The sequence below is a fragment of the Panthera onca genome, chromosome D3 (assembly GCF_046562875.1).
Source record: "Panthera onca isolate mPanOnc1 chromosome D3, mPanOnc1 haplotype 2, whole genome shotgun sequence".
Lineage (NCBI taxonomy): Eukaryota > Metazoa > Chordata > Mammalia > Carnivora > Felidae > Panthera > Panthera onca.
The window spans coordinates 65694639-65714712 of record NC_138350.1 but is presented as its reverse complement, the minus strand read 5'-3'; the positions used below and the strand labels follow the sequence as shown (position 1 = coordinate 65714712).

At 50.9% G+C, this 20074-nt stretch overlaps 1 protein-coding gene across 1 annotated transcript in view; it reads right to left on the bottom strand.

The window, feature by feature from the left end:
* Positions 1-19608, bottom strand: part of ARK2C (arkadia (RNF111) C-terminal like ring finger ubiquitin ligase 2C) — a 162590-nt gene extending 142982 nt beyond the window's left edge. Inside the window, exons 1-2 of the mRNA XM_081790813.1 lie at positions 15877-19608; positions 12354-15638 (exon numbers count right to left, since the gene is read on the bottom strand). The gene's annotated coding sequence lies outside the window, so the exon portion shown is untranslated. The remainder of the gene's footprint in view (positions 1-12353; positions 15639-15876) is intronic.
* Positions 19609-20074: the final 466 nt, after the last annotated feature.

Here is a 20074-nt window from a genome sequence, read left to right as displayed (position 1 = left end):
AAATTGAACAGGCTTAATGTTTTTACATGGAAAATATGCATATTAAGTAAATCCAAACTTTATTCCCAGAAAAAAACATTTAGAGGTGATTTGTAAAGAGTGTTCCTTCCCCCCTCTCCTTCCCTCTCTCCCTGCTTCTGCCTCCTTCCTTCCCTGCCTCCCTCTCCCTATCTCCCTTTTCTCCTTCCCTCTCCTTCCCTCCCCCTCCCTCCCTCTCTTCATCCTTCCCTTCCTCCCTTTCCTTCTATCTCCCTGCCTCCCTTCCTCCCCTCTCTGTTCTCCCATCTCCTGTGGGCCCCACTCCCTCATCTTTCTTCTTTTTTCCACCTGATTCAGGTGGAACCTGAAGGGCCCCTTCCTAACAGGTTTCGTAGTTTTGACACATGTACGTTCTTGTTTGGGCCACATGTAACTTTAATTAATGTAACTGGGTTGTGTTACGGATCTCATTCTGACTTCTTTTCTCTTGGCTCTGTTTTAAGCTCCTCCATTTGGTCATATGTACATCAAATCTGTTTCTTCTGACTGCTTGCAAGGAGCCATCAGACAGACCCGAGGGGAGAGCAAGAGAATACCGCAAGCAGGACTGTTTGGGTCCAATGGCTTAAATTACCGGAAGGGGCTCAGCCAGGGCCTTCAAACTTTGGATTTGTTTGATCTAATCTTGGGCAGGGCCATCTCCTTAGCGGCACTTACCAAATGGCTGCTGTGGCGGCCCTGTGTCCCATCCAATTAGGCTAGGATTAATTTCAGAGGTGCTGGCCTGTCGGGAGTGGGGGCAGCATGGGGGGACGCCTAGGGGGCATTCCACGGGAAGAGAGAGAGGGAGTGAGGGTAGGGACATCATCAGCTCCCTCATCAGCTCAGTGGGGCTCTGGGAGCTGCCTCAAAAGCAGTCCCTGTCTATCCTGATCCCTGGGCTGGGGAGGCAGGAGAGCTGGGGTCAGACTTTCATCTTTGTTCCCATCCCCCCAGCTCCCAGGACCAGAGAACAGAAACTTCCAGAGAAGGAGCCCAGGGTTTGGCGTAGACAGGCTGTGGCACTCAGCCCTTGCCCAAGCATCCTGGAGGGCCCCGCAGGCCAGAAGCCTGCCTGGTGGCGTGGGCTTCGAGGAAGGCCCTTCCCCAGTCCCCACTGCCCATTTGCCAAGAGCCTAATAGGAGTTGGGGAACAGAGTACTGAGTTCTATTGCTGACTCTGCCTTGACTGGCTTCAGGAGGAAAAGGCAGTAGACCAAGCCTCCAGCTGAGGAAGCCCTCCCTCCCTTGTCAAATGGCTGGGCTTCTTGAACAGGCTTCCCTGGCCCTGACGGCCACAGGGGTCCTTGAGGAGGAGGCGAAGACCTCAGCCTCTCTCCAGTCTGAGCCTGAGCACTTTGTAAGAACATTTGAAGAAAGTCACTATAGGGCATTGCCCTGAAACGAAATGCGTTCGGTCCTCAAAACCTTCATGAAAGTGAGTTTACTAGTAGTGTGAGGGCCTGAGCACCCTGGGGATCGGGGTGGCCAGAGAGGAGGGAAAGGGGAGGCCAGGGAGCCTGAGGAGAATGGCCTCCTTCGCAGCAGTGCTATCCCAGCCCCCAGCACTTCCCCGTCCTTCGCTAGTCCAGCTGCCCACCTGTTCCTGCTGAAAAAGCAAGCTGGTCTGCAGGCTCCCTCCTTCCCAGGACAACCCTCCCCCCAGCCCCCCAGCTGCCTGAAGAAGGAGCTGGGAATGGGGGATACCAGAGACTATTTCCCCAAACCGGTCTCCCCAGCCCCAGACAAAAGAGGGTGGTCCGGCTGCCGGGCTGCTGAGCCGAAAGGAGATACTGCTGGCCTGGGCTGGATTTCAGGATGAGTCCCTGGGGTTTGGCGGCTGGCCTCCAGCCTCCTCTGTGTGGAGGAGGGAAGGAAGCCTGTCACCAGCTCCGGCCTTGGATAAGGGAACACTGTCTACCTCTCCCTTCCCGCTTGGTTGATGTCAGTGTAGGAAGTAACCACGGTGGCTGACATTTCTGAGCCGTATGCGTCAATTCTGTGCCAGGGGCATCACCCGCATGGTCACATCTCAGGTAAGGTGCCCCAGTTATTTCCATATCACAGAGAAGCAGGCAGATTCCAGGGTCAAGCGACTTGCCAGGGTCAAAAGACTAGGGTGGGTCAGGGACTCAGCCCAGGAAGTCTGGCTCCGAGTTCCCCTAGGAGTAGATGGCTCTGTACAGCGGTGAGCAGACCTGGGCCTCCGTGGGCTCCTGGTTACTCTCACGAGCCCCTCTGGCCTAGTTCCCACCCTGAATTTGGGTGGGTATCAGATTTGCCTGGAAGTTTCCCAAACGTGCCTGTCCTGTCTGTCCTCCAGCTGGTATCAGAATAGGCTGGGAGAGGTGCACAGAACATGACTGGGGAAAGAACTCCCCCAGCGATTCTGATGCCGCCCCTGCCAGCCCCCAGGCCTGCCTTCCAGGAGGAAGGAGGCCCCAGGAGAGGTAGCCGAGGTCCCATTTCATGTTCTGAGGCTGTTCCAACCCGGCCCCGCCCATGGGTTGGACGCTCTGCCCATCTCCCAGCCTGGCGGAAGGGTGTGGACATGACCACATAATCATAGTGTCAAATGTCCTCAAGAAGCATGGGGGCAGCATGGAGAAAGGATTCGGACTGCAGAGACTTATCTTCTGGCTCCTCCATTGCCCAGCCCAGAGCCACCAGACCCTACCAAGCCTGCCCTAGAGGCTGTGGTTATGTCACCTATTTTCGTGTAAATTTCAACATTCCCATCATAAAAAGACTGGGTTTTTTTTCCCCTCATGGTTTGCAGTAAGGATCAAATGTAATAACGGATGCTTTGCCTCTTTGCAGGCAGGAGGGATGATGGCAGGATTAACCAGCTCACCTCTAATACTCCTTGGAAGAAAGGCTGGTGGAAGGTCAGGGGACCAACCCTGACCGGGAGGAAAGACACAGAGGCCCAAAGAGAGTGAGCAAGTCATAGAGGCGCAGGACAGGGAGAGAGGGGCCTGAAGCTTATACTGCATTTGGGGTGGGGGTGGGCGGAAGCAGGGTGAGGTGGGCAGGGACTATGTAAGAAGAAGAATACAAGCAGAGGGGGGTATAGCTCAGGGGTAGAGCATTTGACTGAAGAAGAAGAAGACCAAATGACAAACACAAAATTAGTCCAAATCTGAAAATCTATCTACAATGAGACAAGAAAGCACAGCAAATTACAAATGTTAAAAAGCTAAGAAATACCAAAAATATCACAAAGTCCAGAAAAATAACATAACATCTTAATGAATGTGGAGCCCAACCCACCTCTACTGTATTTTTCTTCTATATATTTTTTGGCTGCATACTCTTTGATTACCTCCACTTGGGACAGTTCTGTGATGTTTTTCCATAGAGAAAATGGAAGACTATTCTAGTATTTCCTCTAATAAAGTTGATCCAAATTTGTTTCTCTATTATGGTTAGTTTAGAAAATGTTCCCGGTCATAAATTACTATTGCTATTGTCATGTAAATGTTTAGGATTGTTGGGAAATCCGGGAAAATTTCTATCAGTTTCTTTTTGTACGTGAGCTATGAAAATTCAAGGCATCACAAGTTTTCTTGTTCAAATCGGCGAGAAATGTAAACACAAAAATTCTAATAAATTCAGTTTCATGGGACTCCCACTTTAATACAAAAGTACAGTGTGTATTATGTTAAAAAAATTAGGGGTGGGGCGCCTGGGTGGCGCAGTTGGTTAAGCGTCCGACTTCAGCCAGGTCACAATCTCGCGGTCTGTGAGTTCGAGCCCCGCGTCAGGCTCTGGGCTGATGGCTCGGAGCCTGGAGCCTGTTTCCGATTCTGTGTCTCCCTCTCTCTCTGCCCCTCCCCCGTTCATGCTCTGTCTCTCTCTGGCCCAAAAATAAATAAAAAACGTTGAAAAAAAAAAAAATTTAAAAAAAAAAAAAAAATTAGGGGTGCCTATGTGGCTCAGTTGGTTAAGCATCTGACTCTTTTTGGCTCAGGTCATGATGTCGTGGTTCATGAGATTCATGAGTCTCACATCAGTGAATTCAAGCTCTGCTTCAGGTGAGCTTGAGCCCTGCATCAGGTAAACCCTGTTCCTCTCTCTGTCTTTCGCTCTCCCCCTCTTTCTCTTTCCTTCCCTCTGCCCCTCTGGGATTCTCTCTCTTTCTCTGCCCTTTGCCCACTTGTGCCCTCTCTCTCTCTAAAAAGGGGGTTTTACAGTAGAGGAGATAGATCGAGCAGGATGAGGGTCAGTGAGTAGAAAATCATTCAGAGGAAACATCAAGGGTGAGAAGGGATTCTGGCTAAGCTGACCTCACAGGACTTGCTGAGGGCAGGCCAGGGTGATCACACATCACCTGGGTGCTAGCAGATGATGAGGGCGACCAAATCTGGAGGCTGGGGCATTCTGGCTCAATAGACTAAGCAGGATTCTTGGACCATGCAAAGAAAAACATAGAAGCTCAAAAGTCAGGGCCCCGTTGAGGCTGAGTAGAGTTCGAGCAAGGAGAGAACTTTTGTCAATTATAGGATTGCAATTCCATTTTCAATAGGAATTAATAAAACCAAAAAGTTTCTAATTTTATGTATTTGATGACCAGAAGAACCCATCGTTTCAAACCTTATTTCTCCTGAATTACCCACACGTGCATAGGCCAGCTTCAGAGGACAGGTTCACATCACAATACCACCTCGGGTCCTGTACCCACGTGTCTTGATGCTCATAGCGAGCCATTTCTACACAAACTAGAGTGTAAGTGGCTGAAAATCACATAAATAAATCCCACTTAATCCTAACTAAATGCACCTTCAACTCGACTTCCCCTTAGCTAGATCCCCAAATGCCCAGAGCCACTCCAACACCATCCATCATGAGAAGGAGTGACAGAGGGGGCTCAGAAAGGAAAGAGATAGTAGACTTAACTAATTACATTGAAAATTATCTTACTTCTGCAAATTTTATAAAAACATATGGCCTTGTGCCTACATTGCTAGGGCCTCCCCCAGGGCTCCATAACTCTCAAATTCACATTGACGGCAAGAGGCCAAGGAGACTGGCCGCGGGATCTAGTGTCCCAACTCCAAATTCCCAGGAAGAACTCTGAGTGGTCCAGTTTGGTCACAGTCCATCCCTGGACCAATCAACTCCAGCCTGATGGGCAGATATGTATGTCTTGTTGCAATTTAGATGGGGGTAGAGCAGTTCTGAGAGAAGGGCAAGACCGGTTCAGCACCAGCCCTACAGATTTGTATGGCTGCCCTGTAGGGATGGACAGAAGTAAATGCACTCATAAAGCAGGCTGAGAAGGACCTTGCCATTCCTGGACTGTACCTTGTACCTTAATATTTTTCCATATGCTAGGAATTCCTTCCACTCCATTCCCGCCCTGACCATCCTGGAACTCAAATGCCATTTCCTCTTTAGTGGTGCCTTTGACTAATTAGCTTCTAATTATGCCTAAAGGTACTAATTATACCTTTATCTAGATTCACCTTATATTGGTCTCATATAAGCACTTTCACTGGTTACAGTTGTGTCTCTCTCCCCAGTCAGACTGTCACGCTGTGAATTCCTCTAGGATGAAAACTATGTCTCGGGGCACCCGAGTGGCTCACTTATAGTACAGAGCCTGCTTGGGATTCTCTCTCTTCCTCTTTCTGCCCCTCCTGTGCTCTTGTGAGCTCTCTCTCTCTCTCTCTCTCAAAAGAAATAAATAAACTAAAAACAAAACAAAACTATGTCTCATCTTGGCAGCTTCAGCTCAGAGCAATAGGGCTGGCACATGGTCAACATTCAGGGTATACTTACTGCAATGAAGAGTTTGCAAAGTCAATAAATAAATAACTATCCATCGTCTGGGGTTCGGTTCAAGCCCTCCTCCCACCATAGTAACATTCCCTCCCGTTAACTACCAAATGTCTGTTGAGTGCCTCCTGTGTTCTCTGACCTGTTTAGGGTGCTCAAAAAGACCCATAGTGCAACTGTGAAGCAAGCAAAGACAATCTGGAAATACCACTGGAATTTCCATTCTCACCACTCCTATTTCTGAGACTCAGAGCCTCTCGCCTGGATGTGCTGGGACCCACTAACTGGCCATTTTACCTTCATCTTGTGGCATGTCCTGTACCCAGCTCCCCCAAAGACCCGCTTGCCTCAGGTACACAGCACAGTGTGCCATATGGCAAGAGCTTAAGAAATAGCACACAACTAAATGAATGAATGAATGAATGAGTGAGCAAATGAATGCCAATCCCTTGAGAATCCTGTGAGTCTCCCTGTTGTAACACTGATTCTGCAGGAATGCTGCATCTTTGATTACAGTATTGTGTCCTCTTGATCCCACAAATATGCTGTTATCTGTCAGATTGTCAGTCCTGAGTTTGGGTCAGCAAATAAGGTCACTATCATTGCTATTGCAATGAGTAAACCAACCTAAACAGTTCCTCCTGATGTTCAATTCCTCCACAATGAACCCCACCCTACATAGCTGTCTAGACGATGCTCCAACCACCCCCCACCCCCAACTCCCTGGTCTATTGTTTCAGTAAAAAAAAGTATCCTCACTTGTAAGACACATTTACTTTACTATGACATTAATTGGATTTTAAAATAAGTCAATTGTAGAAAACTTGGAAAAATCAAAAGAGCCTAAAAGATGAAAAGCATCTCCCACAGGAGCTTTAATATTTTCTTGCCATTACTTTTCAATGAATTTATGCTTAACTGTATACTTCTAACAAAATTGAGAGCACGCTGTTTTGCAACATGCTCGTTTCCCTTGGCAGTGACTGAATGCGCTTCTTTTTGCCTCCACGTCTGCACAGCCAGATACATGAATGTTTGAGTGGAAAGGAACCATAGCAGGGCAGGGGGCGTCTTCAGTCACATTCGGAGAGGAGAGGAAACAGGCTAAGAACCAGCTTGCCCTCCAACGCTCCAGGTGAATAGGAGCCCCTCCCCTCCAGGGCTGGGAGTCCGTCGGTGGGCGGAGCTACTTCCTTCTCGGGGAGCTAAGAACGACCCGCAGGGCCTCTGAGCGCTGGCTCTACTGCCTGAGCAACGTGGGCCAGCCTCCAGTCTTCCTGACAGCCTGTCCACCTGGCAAAGACTGATACAGCACAAACCCTTTTCTAGGTGCGACAGTCCTGAACTGACCATCTTAAACATCACCCAAATTCCATTCTCATCCTTCTCCTTGCTCACGCTATTAAACTGTGCCATTCGGGGAGAAGTACAGGTGTCTGTTAGTTACGTCTTTATGGTCTTTTATGTTTTCCAAGTTTTCTACCATGAGTTTATTTTACTTCCATTGTAAGAAAAAAAAATTTACTGTATGACTTCCCTGCTATCCTGTTACGTTTTGCTCTTAATTTTTTTTAATGTTTATTCATTTTTGAGACAGAGAGACAGAGAGTGAGCAGGGGAGGGGCAGAGAGAGAGGGAGACACAGAATCCGAAGCCCTGAGCTGTCCACACAGAGCCTGATGGGGGCTCAAACCCACGAACCGCGAGATCATGACCTGAGCCCAGTCGGACGCTTTATCGACTGAGCTACTCGGGCGCCCCGATTATGTTCTGCTCTTAATTAGCGGAATCCTGAAGTGCCAACTATGTACTCTATCGGCCCATCCTCCCCACCATGTGTGCCTCTGACACTTCAGTGACTGGACGAGAGCCCTGGGGCCTGCCAGCCGGGCCAGCTCTCCAGGGTGATGTCCAGCCACTCATCCAGCTCTTGGGGGAAAATGTTCATATCGCTATAGACCTCACTAACCAGCCACCACCCTGCTCACATTCCTCTCTCATGTCCACATGGAAAGCATGGGAAACCTCATTCAGTGCCTTGCCAAGATATGCTGTGCTTTTCCTAACAGGCTGACAATAAATATGTTGAGTGAATGGAAAAAAAAAAGAATCCTTTGGTAATTAAAGTCACTGAGAGTTTGGTTTGACGTGATTTAATGAATTAGTTCTGGAAAAGCATGGTTTTTCGTAAAGTGCTCCCAACCCATCTGTTTAATAATTCTAGAATGCTGCTGAGTGACATTAAACTTACATCCCAACAACCACGTTCGTTTCTTTTAGACAATCAGAACATTTTGCTCCCTCCCGCTGGTTAGTCCTTCCTCTCTCTTGGCTAACCCATCCTCCGAGTCCCATCTCAGGCCATTCGGGATCATTCAGTGGATTCACCTTTTCCTGAATTATAACCATTCACGACCAAGCAAAACAGCAGCAATAGTAACAGTTTGCACCTCTTAGAGCTTGCTTGGTGCCACTTTGCTAAAGGACTCTACATACTTTATCACTTGTATCACTTAATCACTGTATCATATATTTGAATCTATATAATTGAAGTGTTTTTTTTAAATTTTTTTTTAACGTTTATTTATTTTTGAGACGGAGAGAGACAGAGCATGAACGGGGGAGGGTCAGAGAGAGAGGGAGACACAGAATTTGAAACAGGCTCCAGGCTCTGAGCAGTCAGCACAGAGCCCGACGCGGGGCTCGAACTCACAGACCGTGAGATCATGACCTGAGCCGAAGTCGGACGCTTAACTGACTGAGCCACCCAGGCGCCCCTATAACTGAAGTTTTAATCACTTGAGTAACAGGTACTATTGTGACCCCACTTAGCAGATGAGGAAACTGCGATCTAGAGAGGTTCAGTTGCCTGCATTGCTCACTACCCTCAGCTGGTGAACAAACCTGGGGTTTGTCTGGGTCTGAGCTCTCAGTCCTTACGGCCCACCCCCACCCCCAGGCATTAGCATCTGTGTGACACAATTCAGTCCTCCTATTGCTTCTGGGGCTTTCATCTTGATATTTCTGGTGCCTCTTGGGCAGCACCCCATGACCCCAGGCACACAGCCTCCTTAGAGGCTAAGTGGTCTTACCTGAGCTGCCCCTGGTCGTGCCCTTCACTCGGTGCTGGCCGCTCTTTCATCCTCACCACCAGGTGCTGGGAGAAGCCGCCTCAGCAGGCCTGGGCAAGGGTGCAGAGAGGGCCCCACTGTCACCACCCCTCACTGCAGGATGAAGGAGGGACCCCATCACAGAAAGGAGAGGGATGCACCTAACCCCCTTGAGACCCCAGGGAGGTCGACACTGTGAGAAGTTTCCGCCCTCTGTTCTCGCCCACTGAACCCCCTCAGGGGCCAAGGCCCCAGCTGACAATTCTGATCGTCTAATTCTCAGATTGAATTCAGTGTTTCCCTCCCAACCCAATGAGGGAGGCTTACCCCCCATATCTTCTCGGCCAAACACTGGGCCAGGCATCCTGGGAGGGGCGGAGGCATGGAGACCCTCTTCAGCCTCCTTGGGAGCTCGTATTTCAGCTGCTACAATACGGCTCAGCACTGATGACAGAGTGAGAAAACCACCGTCCTTCCCAGGACAGTAGCTGTGGTCAGGACGCTTCAAGCAGGTGAGGCTTGGAGTGTGTGTGTGTGTGTGTGTGTGTGTGTGTGTGGAGAAGGGGGTGGATGGAAGGCAGAATTCTGAGAGATGGGAGAAAGGCGGAGGCGTGGGCAAGGCCTGGAGGTGGGAACACGCATGACACATTTGAGTGCAAGGAGTGCGCCTCCCTGGATGGGCCTTCAAGGCCCTCAACCAAGCAATGGCTCCAAAATGCAAACCGCTCAGCTATTCCCAGGAAGAGTGTGCTTGTGGGGAAGGGGGCGGTGGGAAGAGGAGCAGGGAAAGGCCCCCCTCAGAACCCCTCACCCACCAGGTCTACAGAATGACAAGAAAACCTGGGGCTGGAGCTGAGTGTGAAGAGGGGGGCGCCCCAACTCAGCACACAGACCACCCACTTTGGCCCAGAATGGGACACGTCCTCACCTCCAGGTCTGTTTCACCATCTCAGTAGCCCCCCTATTGCCCCTCTCTGCCAGGCAGGCCACCATCACTCTGACCTGCCTCAGGGCGACGCGCCCCCTCCCTGCCCACACTCCTCTAGCCATGCTGTTCTCTAGTACATTCCCCACACACATCTCCACATGGCTCCCCAGAGCCTTCAGACCCAGAGTGTGGAGGTAAAGCCCCCGTGGCTTTGTCCCCCCCAACTCTCTAGTGTCCTCTCCTGAGATACTCTGGCTCATGTCTGGGCCTCTAGCTCAACTTATAATTATAGCCCCATCCCAACAGTAATAAGGAACATTTCTTGTGTTTGTTTTTTTATAAGGAACATTTCTTCACTTGATCTTAGCCAAAAGGCCAAGAAGCGATCAGAACATTTCTTATATGTGTGCTTAATCCTCACAAAACCCCACGTGGATAAGGTACAGCGAGGTTAAAGGACTTGTCTGCAGCCCCACTAGAGAGTCTGGGTGCAGCATGATTCACACCCAGATGGCCTGCGTCCAGAGCCCAGCTTCTACAGCACTAGATTAAAGTCCTTGAGAACCTTCTATGGGCACCAGCAACCCCCTCACCCTCCACATTCCCCTCTAACCCATGTTGGCTCACAGCCCCCATTGCATTTAAGGTTTCTGCCTCTCTGACACCACCTCCAGGAAGTTTTCTCAGATGCCCCCTCCTCTGCCCTCCACCCAGGTGTGGGTTGGGGCAGTGGTTCCCCTACTTTGCTGCACCCTGGAATCATCTGGGAATCTTTTTAAAAACTTGTGATGCCTGGCTCCCACTCCCAGCCATTGTGGTGACACTGGTAGTGGATGTCCCCAGACAACTCTCAAGTGCAGCAGTCTGGTAGCTGCTGGCAGTCATTCTCAAACTGGGTGTGCACCAGCATCACTGGGAGGGCTTATTAAAACAGATAGCCAGGGGATCCAGTGGGGTGGGGAGTACCTGGGTGGCTCAGCTGGTTAAGCGTCCAACTTCGGCTCAGGTCACGATCTCATGGTTCGTGGGTTCAAGCCCCTCATCAGGCTCTGTGCTAGGAGCCTGGAGCCCGCTTCGGGTTCTGTGTCTCCCCCCCCCCCCCCCCCGTTTCTTCCCCTCCCCCGCTCACGTTCTGTCTCTCAAAAATGAATGAACATTTTAAAAATTGTTTTTAATTAAAAAAAATAGCCGGGCCCACCTTCAGTTTCTGATTTTATACACCTGGGCTAAGGCCCAAGACTTTGCATTTCTTTGTTTGTTTATTTTTGAGAGAGATACAGCACAAGGGGGGTGGGGGCAGAGGATCCAAGTGGGCTTTGCACCGTGGGGCTTGAACTAGAACGCTGTGAGATCATGACCTGAGGCGAAGTCAGACGTTCAACCAACTGAGCCACCCGGGTGCCCTGGGGACTTTGCGTTTCTAACAAGTTTCCAGAAGTTTCCAGGTTCTGTTGCTGCTGAAGCTGCCGCCGCCGGTCTGGGGACCATAATTGGAGGGCTGCTGAGCTAAGGAGTCCTCTGGGTACCCATGTGCTCCCAGAGGCCACGGCACTAATCACCACCTACGCCCTTGTCACATCTGTTGTAACCGGCTGTGTGTTTCTCAACCACCTCTGCCAGGCCCGGAGCCTTCTGCTCAGTTATCTTCAGTAACCCGTGTCAACACATGTTGGGTGAGTGAATCCACCAGATGCTAAAAACATCCTTGTTTCCGCGTGGATAAGGAGCTGTGATTATAACAGGAGCTGTCCTTTACTGAGCACCGAGGGGTGGAGTATGTGGTCCTGGCCACAGATGGAAAGGGCAGAGCTGGGATTCCACGCGGCAGCCTGGCTCCCAAACCCACACCTTTAACCACTGTACTGAGAGATCCTATCCTAGGGGTCCCCAAATCTCCCCCATCCCATCCCCACTCCCCAGGCTTAGCCTCCCCGTGGGTCTCAGAGTACAGATCTCCATCTATTGGTGGGTGTGAGCAGCATTTTTAAAATGACCAAATCTCCAGCAGAACTGAACAAACTAGAAATAGATCAGAGTGCACCCGTGTAGGAAGGGGAAGTATTGCTTAGCAAATTATACATGTGTGCAACCCTATACTGATGTAAAAACGCATGGCCAACGTGGGTCACGGTCAAGAGTCTGCCAAACCCTAGAAATCTCCAGGCAGCAGCCAGCCCTTCACCACCAAGTGGGAGACGGAGAAGAGCTAGGCTGCCCCCTGCTGGGAGCTTCCAAAATTGCACCAGAAGCCCTAAAATCGGCCCTTTGATGAGAGAGGGTCTGGCCCTGATTGGTGTGTGGGTTGCGGGGAGGCAGCAGCAATTTCCTCATGACAGATAAAAATACAGAAAAGTTTGTTAATGAAATATGAATTCATTTTAACTTCCAAAATAAATACAGACCGCATGGTGAGGGACGGTACAGGCTGCGGACTGACTGACCAGCACCGAAGGAACTATGGAGGGCCACCAAACGTTTCACTGATTCTGAGCACCCAGACAAGAATCAAGACTCACATCTTTTTCTTGTTGCAGAAGTGGAGGGAATGTGGCATCCAGAACAGTAGCTACTCTGAGGCACGTATTCACAGATCCTCTTTCATTAAATCTTTTGCTCCCTCATTCTCCTTGAGAACATGGAGGCCGAAGATCACAAGGTTGACAAGCAGAGGAACAAGTCCCAGTCGCCGGGCCTTCTGACCTCTCAGCTGGCCCTCAGGAGACAAAATGAGGAGGGGGTGGGTTGGGACATTGTCCCAGTTGGGCCTTCTATACACCTCTACCTTAACTCTGCCTTTTCACTCCTCCCCACACTCTTCCTGGAGGAGCTGATACCTTGCAAGGTGAGTCTATGACCTCAGAGAGGGGGGCCTTCTGGTTTCTAGTGAGTAGCTGCACCGGGTTTGTGCGCCCAAACCCTAGCTGCCGAATCTGTAGTCTTATGGGAAAAGCACATTTTCACGCAGTTCAACCAGAACCACCTTCTGTTAGAGGATGAATCTAACAGAAAGCCTTCTTGTCTGCGGTACACCATGACGGTCTGGGTCAGGGGCGGGGAGCTTGGGAGGGCTGAGTAAACAGGGGGAGGAGGATGCGGGGATGCGGACGATTTGCAGGGAACACATGAGGGGCAGGGAAGGGAAGAGGAAGAGGGCTCACAACATGGCTCGAGGGTGGGCACTGCATGACCCCAGGCCCGGCCACAAGCCAAACGTTTGGCGTGAGGTGGTTCCGCAGAACTGAGAGAAGGGCTTCATGTCCAAGTTTGAAGCCGTGGCAGAGAGAGCCCATACAGACACAGAAACCAGGAGGCAGAGGTGACCCCAACGCTTAAATGCCCCAAGTCCACAAACCTCTCAGGAGAGAACTCTGGATCTCTGCAGGCATTCTGCAGAGGAGTGGCCGCCAGTGTCTCAGGGGAGACCTGAGTGTCCACAATAGCCTCAGGAACACACCAGGCAATAAAAAGGACAGACTTCCCAAAGAGACTCTTTCGGGAGAGCAGAGCAATACCAGTCGCAATACGATCAACAACCATACATAATCTATCATCAGGGAGTCCTTAAAAAGGTTCCCACCCTGCACCTCTCCCCTCACACCCTGCAGACAGCTTTTCCTAGACTTTGGAAGAACCAAAAGGCCCGGGGTTAACCCCTGGACAGTCTACACTCTCTCCCCCACAGCTGCCTGTGTAACTGCTCCCATGCCCTCCCGCGTCCAGCTTCAGAGGAATGTTTTCCTTACCTGACCCAAGTTAGTGCTCCTGTGTTCTGGGGTTTGGCAGCACGGATGTCCAGGGGCTCTATCTACCATCAGTCGTCCCCGTCCCTGTGTCCCCATGGTTCCTGATCATCAAATACAGATGACATTTGTCTTTCCAGGATCTTTTCAAACTCTTCCTCCACTCTACTGCTCCTTCCAGCCAGTCTCAGCAGCCCTTCCTTTCGTTCACCTCCGAGCTCCTGAGGAAGGTCTGTCCTTGTCCTCACTGCCTTTCCCTCATGCCTTCCTCCACACCAACAGACTTGTGCACCTCAGCTGAGGAAACTGCCTGGACGAAGGTCCTATCTACACTAGATAGACAATTATTGGTCCCTCCCTCCCCTGACCGCCTGCAGCATTGGCCGGCTGGCCCTTCTAGCCCCCGGGCAACTCTGGCTGTCACCACTCCCTCCCAGTTTTCTTCCTGCTGCTTCGGCTGCCCCTTTGCAATCTCCTTAGAACACTATTGACAACTGGGGCTGGGTCATTCTTTGTTATGAGGACATGACTTGTACATTGTTGGATGTTTAGCAGCATCCCTGACCTCTACTCCCTAAATGCCTGGAGCAGCATCTGACTTCTCTCTACCCTTCCCCACCCATCATTGTGACAACCAAAACGTCCTCGGGCTTTGTCAAATGGCCTCTATGGGCAAAATGGCCCCTGGCTGAAAACCACTGCCTTAAAAGGGTGCTTCTCTTCCACTGGTCACTTTAAACGTGGGTTTTCTATATAAATCTACATCTCCAATAGTCATGTGGTCACTGCCTGGAAACAAAATGTCTCTTCAGCCTGTTAAGTGCAGAGTGAACTCTGGACTCTCTTCTGGTCTTAGTTTGGATTCTCCCAGAAGCAGAGCCTGAGACAAGGACTCAGGTGCAGGTGGTTTAACTGGGAGGTGGTCTCAGGAAATAGGAATGAGGAACGGAGGACTGTGAGAGAGCAAAGGAGGAAAATCAATATGAGGTCCAACATCAAAGTCACCGCTGTGAGCAGTGGGGGCTCCCTTACACTGGGAGTCTCCTGAGAGGCACAGGGAATGCCTCCCAGAACTGTCCAACCAAAAGATGTAAGGTTGGGCATTTATCCCTCGGGTAGGGCACGTGTGGTGGGGGCATCTATCCAATGGCTCCCCATCCTTCATTGTTGAGGATTGTCCCAGGGCCATTAAACTCCCCTAACTTTGGGCTGCATTTGAGCCATGCAAGCCAAACAGACCCCTGTGGCTTTGAAGAAGGCCCTAGAAAAGACATCAGGATGATGCACTCCCTGTGCTGCAATTGGGGGTGCCGTCAAAATGAGTCAAAGCTCACAAAGAACATCTCCCATGGCTGCAGCTGAAATCAGAGGGTGACAAGGAGGATGCGACGTAGGGCACCCAAATAGTCTACCCTGGTCTGCCCCTTGCACCTCTCCAACCCACTTCTGCCCCACAGTAAGTCCATTCTGTCACACAGTCTTCAAGGTAGTGGCCAGCCATGAGCTAGTGAAAGGACACAGGACAGAGGGATGAGCCACCACCCTTCACCGGGACAGCAAGTCGAGGCTGAAATTACTGCTCGTTACCTTCCTTCTCCACCACCTATTCTAGATTTTCTTGCCAGCTAGTCTAGGTTGTGTGCCTGATGGGTTGAGTCAGACCCACATCCGAGGGCTCTGGGCCCTCAGTTGACTTGGCCTTGTCAGGCGACGGTTGCTGCAAGGGCCCGTTTTCTGACATTGCCAGGCTTGAGTTCCAGACCTCCTCTCACCTGATGCGAGGGGAGCACTGAGAGTGGTGGTCAGAGGGACTGAGCCCACACCCCCCCTTGATTCCTGTGTATTCCAGCAACTGGGGACACAGCACCACAGGTCAGCTACATTCCAGTGACCGCGCCCAGCCTGGGCATCATCCTCGAGCTGGGGCCTTAGCTGAGCTTTTGCAAAGCAACCCATCATTCTATGAAGCCGGATACTTCCCGCGACTTGGTACATGCCAGACCAGTGGGTCCCATCATCACGCACCCAATGTTGCAGCACTTCCTTTGCCGTAAAACGGGCCTTTTTTTTTTTTTTTTTAATTTTTTTTTAAACGTTTTTATTCATTTTTGAGACAGAGATAGAGCATGAATGGGGGAGGGTCAGAGAGAGGGAGACACAGAATCTGAAACAGGCTCCGGGCTCTGAGCTGTCAGCACAGGGGCCCGATGCGGGGCTCGAACTCACGGACCGCGAGATCGTGACCTGAGCCGAAGTCGGCGCTCAACCGACTGAGCCACCCAGGCGCCCCAAAACGGGCCTCTTGATCTGAGGTGATGTTATGAGGCAGCCCACGTAACTCTGTAAACCCTCAGATTAACACTAGATTAGGGAAAAAGCCCCAGAGGGAGGATTCGCTCCTCCTTCCAGCGTGGGGGGGGGCCCGATGTAATCAACTTCTGGCCAGCAGCTGGCTGGTCAAGGGCTCAGGGCCTGTTATCAGTCAGCAGTGGCAGTGGCCAGACCGTCCTGAGAGGGAGCTCGCACTGGTGGGCCCCTGCTTAGCCTCCATCCGTCACCACGGCTACCCTGCGCAGGCGCTCACCATGCAAGCCCCGGGATGGCTGAGGACGAGGCTGACCTCCACAGGGCATCATGCTGTCCACCTGGTTGTCGAGTGCATCCTCTGTGGTGGGTGCTGACAAGCATGAGCGTGAACATAAAAGACCCACACACTTTGCGTCCACTCCCATAAACCAATCCGCACACCCCTAGCTCAGGCCTCCCTTGTTTCCCTTCTTCTTAGCATCTTCTTTTCAGGCACCTGACCAACCAAATCCCTGGCCGGTGCACAAGATACATATTCTTTTTAAAAAAAAAAAATTTTTTTTTAACATTTATTTATTTTTGAGACAGAGAGAGACAGAGCATGAACAGGGGAGGGGCAGAGAGAGAGGGAGACACAGAATCGGAAACAGGCTCCAGGCTCTGAGCTGTCAGCACAAAGCCCGACGTGGGGCTCGAACTCACGGACCGTGAGATTGTGACCTGAGCCGAAGTCGGACGCTCAACCAACCAAGCCACCCAGGCGCCCCTCAAGATACATATTCTTATAAAATACACACACTTCCACTGAACCATGTTGACTTACAGGTGTAGCACCTGAAGTTCTGCTCATGGGGAGGGACTAACCACTAGGCACTGTCTTTCAGGGCTACCTCACCTGGGGCTTTAGTGACACCAGCAGTCCGGCTACTTCCTCCCTCGGCTGATCACAAGAAAATGCTTGGCGAGAACTGAGGGAGAGTCATCGATGCAACAGCGGGGGTGCCTTGGAGGTCTGGGGAAGAGGCACGTGCCGTGAGTCTATTTGCGCAGCTTGCTTGTGTCCCCGGGCCCTGCTAACGCCCGATCCTAGATGGTGCCACTTCCCATCTTAGAGCCGACTGCTACGGGGCCTGCCTGGATTTGTGACACGAACAGTACAAAACCCAGCTCACGATGAGAAGTTCTGAGGTCTTGGCCAAATGATGTCCCGTGGTCAGGACCCAAGAGCATTCTGGAAGCTGCTTTTCAAATGGGGACTAGAAAGCATAGTCCTGTTCCCAAACCCATAGGGTCCCCTACTGGGGCTTGCCAGACTCCATGCTGCATCCTTACCCACCATGCACCACTGCACTTGCTGGCCACGTGGTCCACGCAGAGTCGAATCATTCAGTGGACGGACTGGAGCAGTTATTTCCCAATATGCTAGGTATTGTGTCCCAAAGCCAAAGAGGTCCATCAAGTGCTATGTCTCCTTCCTAACGGCAGAGAGTACAAAGGGCAGTAACGTGTCCTCATTTTAGAGGAGTGACACGGTACGCCCCAAAGCCTCTGCTACATTCTCCAAACTTGACCCCTTTTCTGCATTTCCCACTCAGTGTACAATAACCTGAGTCCCTCTCTTCCTTTCTTCCTCACTCACGTGCTCTGCACCCTTTAACCCTCTGTTGCCAAGTCCTAAAGAATCAACCGCTTACATTTATTTCTTCGTTCAGATCTCGCTTCCCTGCTCTCCTTCCCACCAACTTGATGCAGCCTTCTTCATTTACCTGTTCAACTCCCACAGGAGCTTCCTAATTGAACTCCCCATTTCCGATCTCAATTCTCTTCTACCTCATTCACCCATTTTACCGCAAGGGAGAGCTGCTCTCATTCTGCCCCTCCACACAATACCTTAGTGCTCCCATCATTTCAGACATCCATCTTTATCGCACTGATGCCTTCAAGTGCGGGCTTGTTGAGGGTAACGTGCATGTTCTACTGGTCGAGACCAATACCCAGAAGTGTCTGTGGGATGTTAGTGAGGTGTTCAAGGCTGTTCGCCGCAAGGCCACGGACCTCTGGCTTACTCCCCAGCACTCACCCCATTTCTCCCAACCAGCAGCTCATTATTAAACCACACTTGCTCTTTCTCCCTTTCACGCTTCACCTGAGCTTTGTGCCTGGGACGACACCCACCACAGCCTCCACTCTACTTCCTCTGACCCCACAGTCCCTACCCGTCCTGTGAACTTAGCTCAGCTGTCACCTACAGGAGCTCTTCCCTTACTTGTTCATTCCACCCCAACACTGGCCTAGGGAGCATTCCTTCTGTTCCCACTGCACAGAGCTCTGTCTTAGCACTTGTCAGACTTCGTGACAATGATTTGTTACACCACAGCAAGTTACTTCAGAATGAGGACTGGCCCCCAGTCACCTTCATGTCTCTGGGGACTGGCGCAGTGCTTAGCATAGAGCAAGTATGTACTTAGTGTTTGCTGAACCAGGGAAATTTGCATGGTATGGGGATAGCAAACTGGCAGCCTACAGGCTAAATCACACCTGCAGACAAGTTCTCTTTGGCCCACACACTTCCTGGCTGAGTGAGGTCAATTAGGATTGATCCAGGTTACGGGGCTGATGACATGGAATTGGCCTCTACTCCCTTTGGCTGACCATCTGGTCAACCAGACATGTATGCAGGAAATACACCAGACCAAGAATGCAAACAACCACAGTCCCCTAGGGTGCAGTGTCCCTTACAGCTTGAAAAGTCTCTGCAGCCTGTACAGAATGAGGATCAGAGCACCTGACTTACCCTGACTCACTGCTTTTTATCCCAGGCCAAAAGGACGGGAGGGGGAGCCAGGAAGAGTGGGAAGGGTGGGTGTGGGACAGACCCACCATACTTTTATTTCTTCCTGTACCAACACATCTACTCAGGTTGTCTATTCACCAGGTCTGACCATGGCCACTCAAGAACATACACAAATCAGAAATGTCACATTTACATTTTAAAAACCCAGATTCCCTTTTTCTCTTGAAAAAAATCCATAGATCCGGCAACACCAAGCCTGCACTCTCATGACGAGAGATGTGGCTTTCCCCTCAAAGCACAGGCTCCTTGCTCTCGGCCACAGGTCCCACTTGTCTGGCCCAATGCACCGCTTCCATTACCAGCCCTGCTTTGTCGCCATTCTGGAGTGCTTCTAAAGTGCTCTGAATCATCCCATACTGTTACCTTATTTGATTGCTGCCCCTCCCTGCCCCATGGTGTGCACACAAGTCCCCTCCTTTCACGGATGCAGAGGTTGGGATCCAGGGACGTGGCTGATGTTGGCAGGTCACACAGCTCTTTAGCAATGAAGGCGGGACTCAAAGCCAGATCTTGGGACTTTATTTTTTCACCGCCCCACGCCAGTTACCACACGCTGGAACTGTTGCTATAGTACTTCACTTGTTTCAAGAATATGCTGAAGATTTAGTCTTGCTGCTATGAAAATGTTAGTGGCCAACAGGCTTGCTTTATTTGATCTACACACTTCCTGGCTGAGTTAGCCAAACAGCTGGGGCAGTGCTGACAAGATGGCGGGCCCGGCTTGGCCTTCATTCACTTACTCCTCATGACAAGCCCCTACAACAGGTACTATTGTCCCCATTTTATGGGTGGCACCGAGAGGTCGAGTGAATGCAAGACTGATATTCTGACGATACTCTGGTTTGGTTCTATCCATTGTTTAAATGCCATACTTCAGGGGCGCCTGGGTGGCGCAGTCGGTTGGGCGTCCGACTTCAGCCAGGTCACGATCTTGCAGTCCGTGAGTTCGAGCTCCGCGTCAGGCTCTGGGCTGATGGCTCAGAGCCTGGAGCCTGTTTCCGATTCTGTGTCTCCCTCTCTCTCTGCCCCTCCCCCGTTCATGCTCTGTCTCTTTCTGTCCCAAAATAAATAAATGTTGAAAAAAAAATTAAAAAAAAAAAAAAATGCCATACTTCAATTATATTTGGCCGACTGCCCCTGCCCTGAGCCACCTGAGTGCCTCCCCCACTGCCCTGGCCACTTTGTGGGGATCTGCAGATTAGCAGTGATCCCACATGTGGCACAGCAGTCAGTGGCCATCGTACTTCCAGAACTGACAGGCTGGTGCCTAGGCCAAAAGGATTCGGACTACTTCGTGACAGTGGGTTCACGTTTAGTGTCACAAACTAATGTGCTC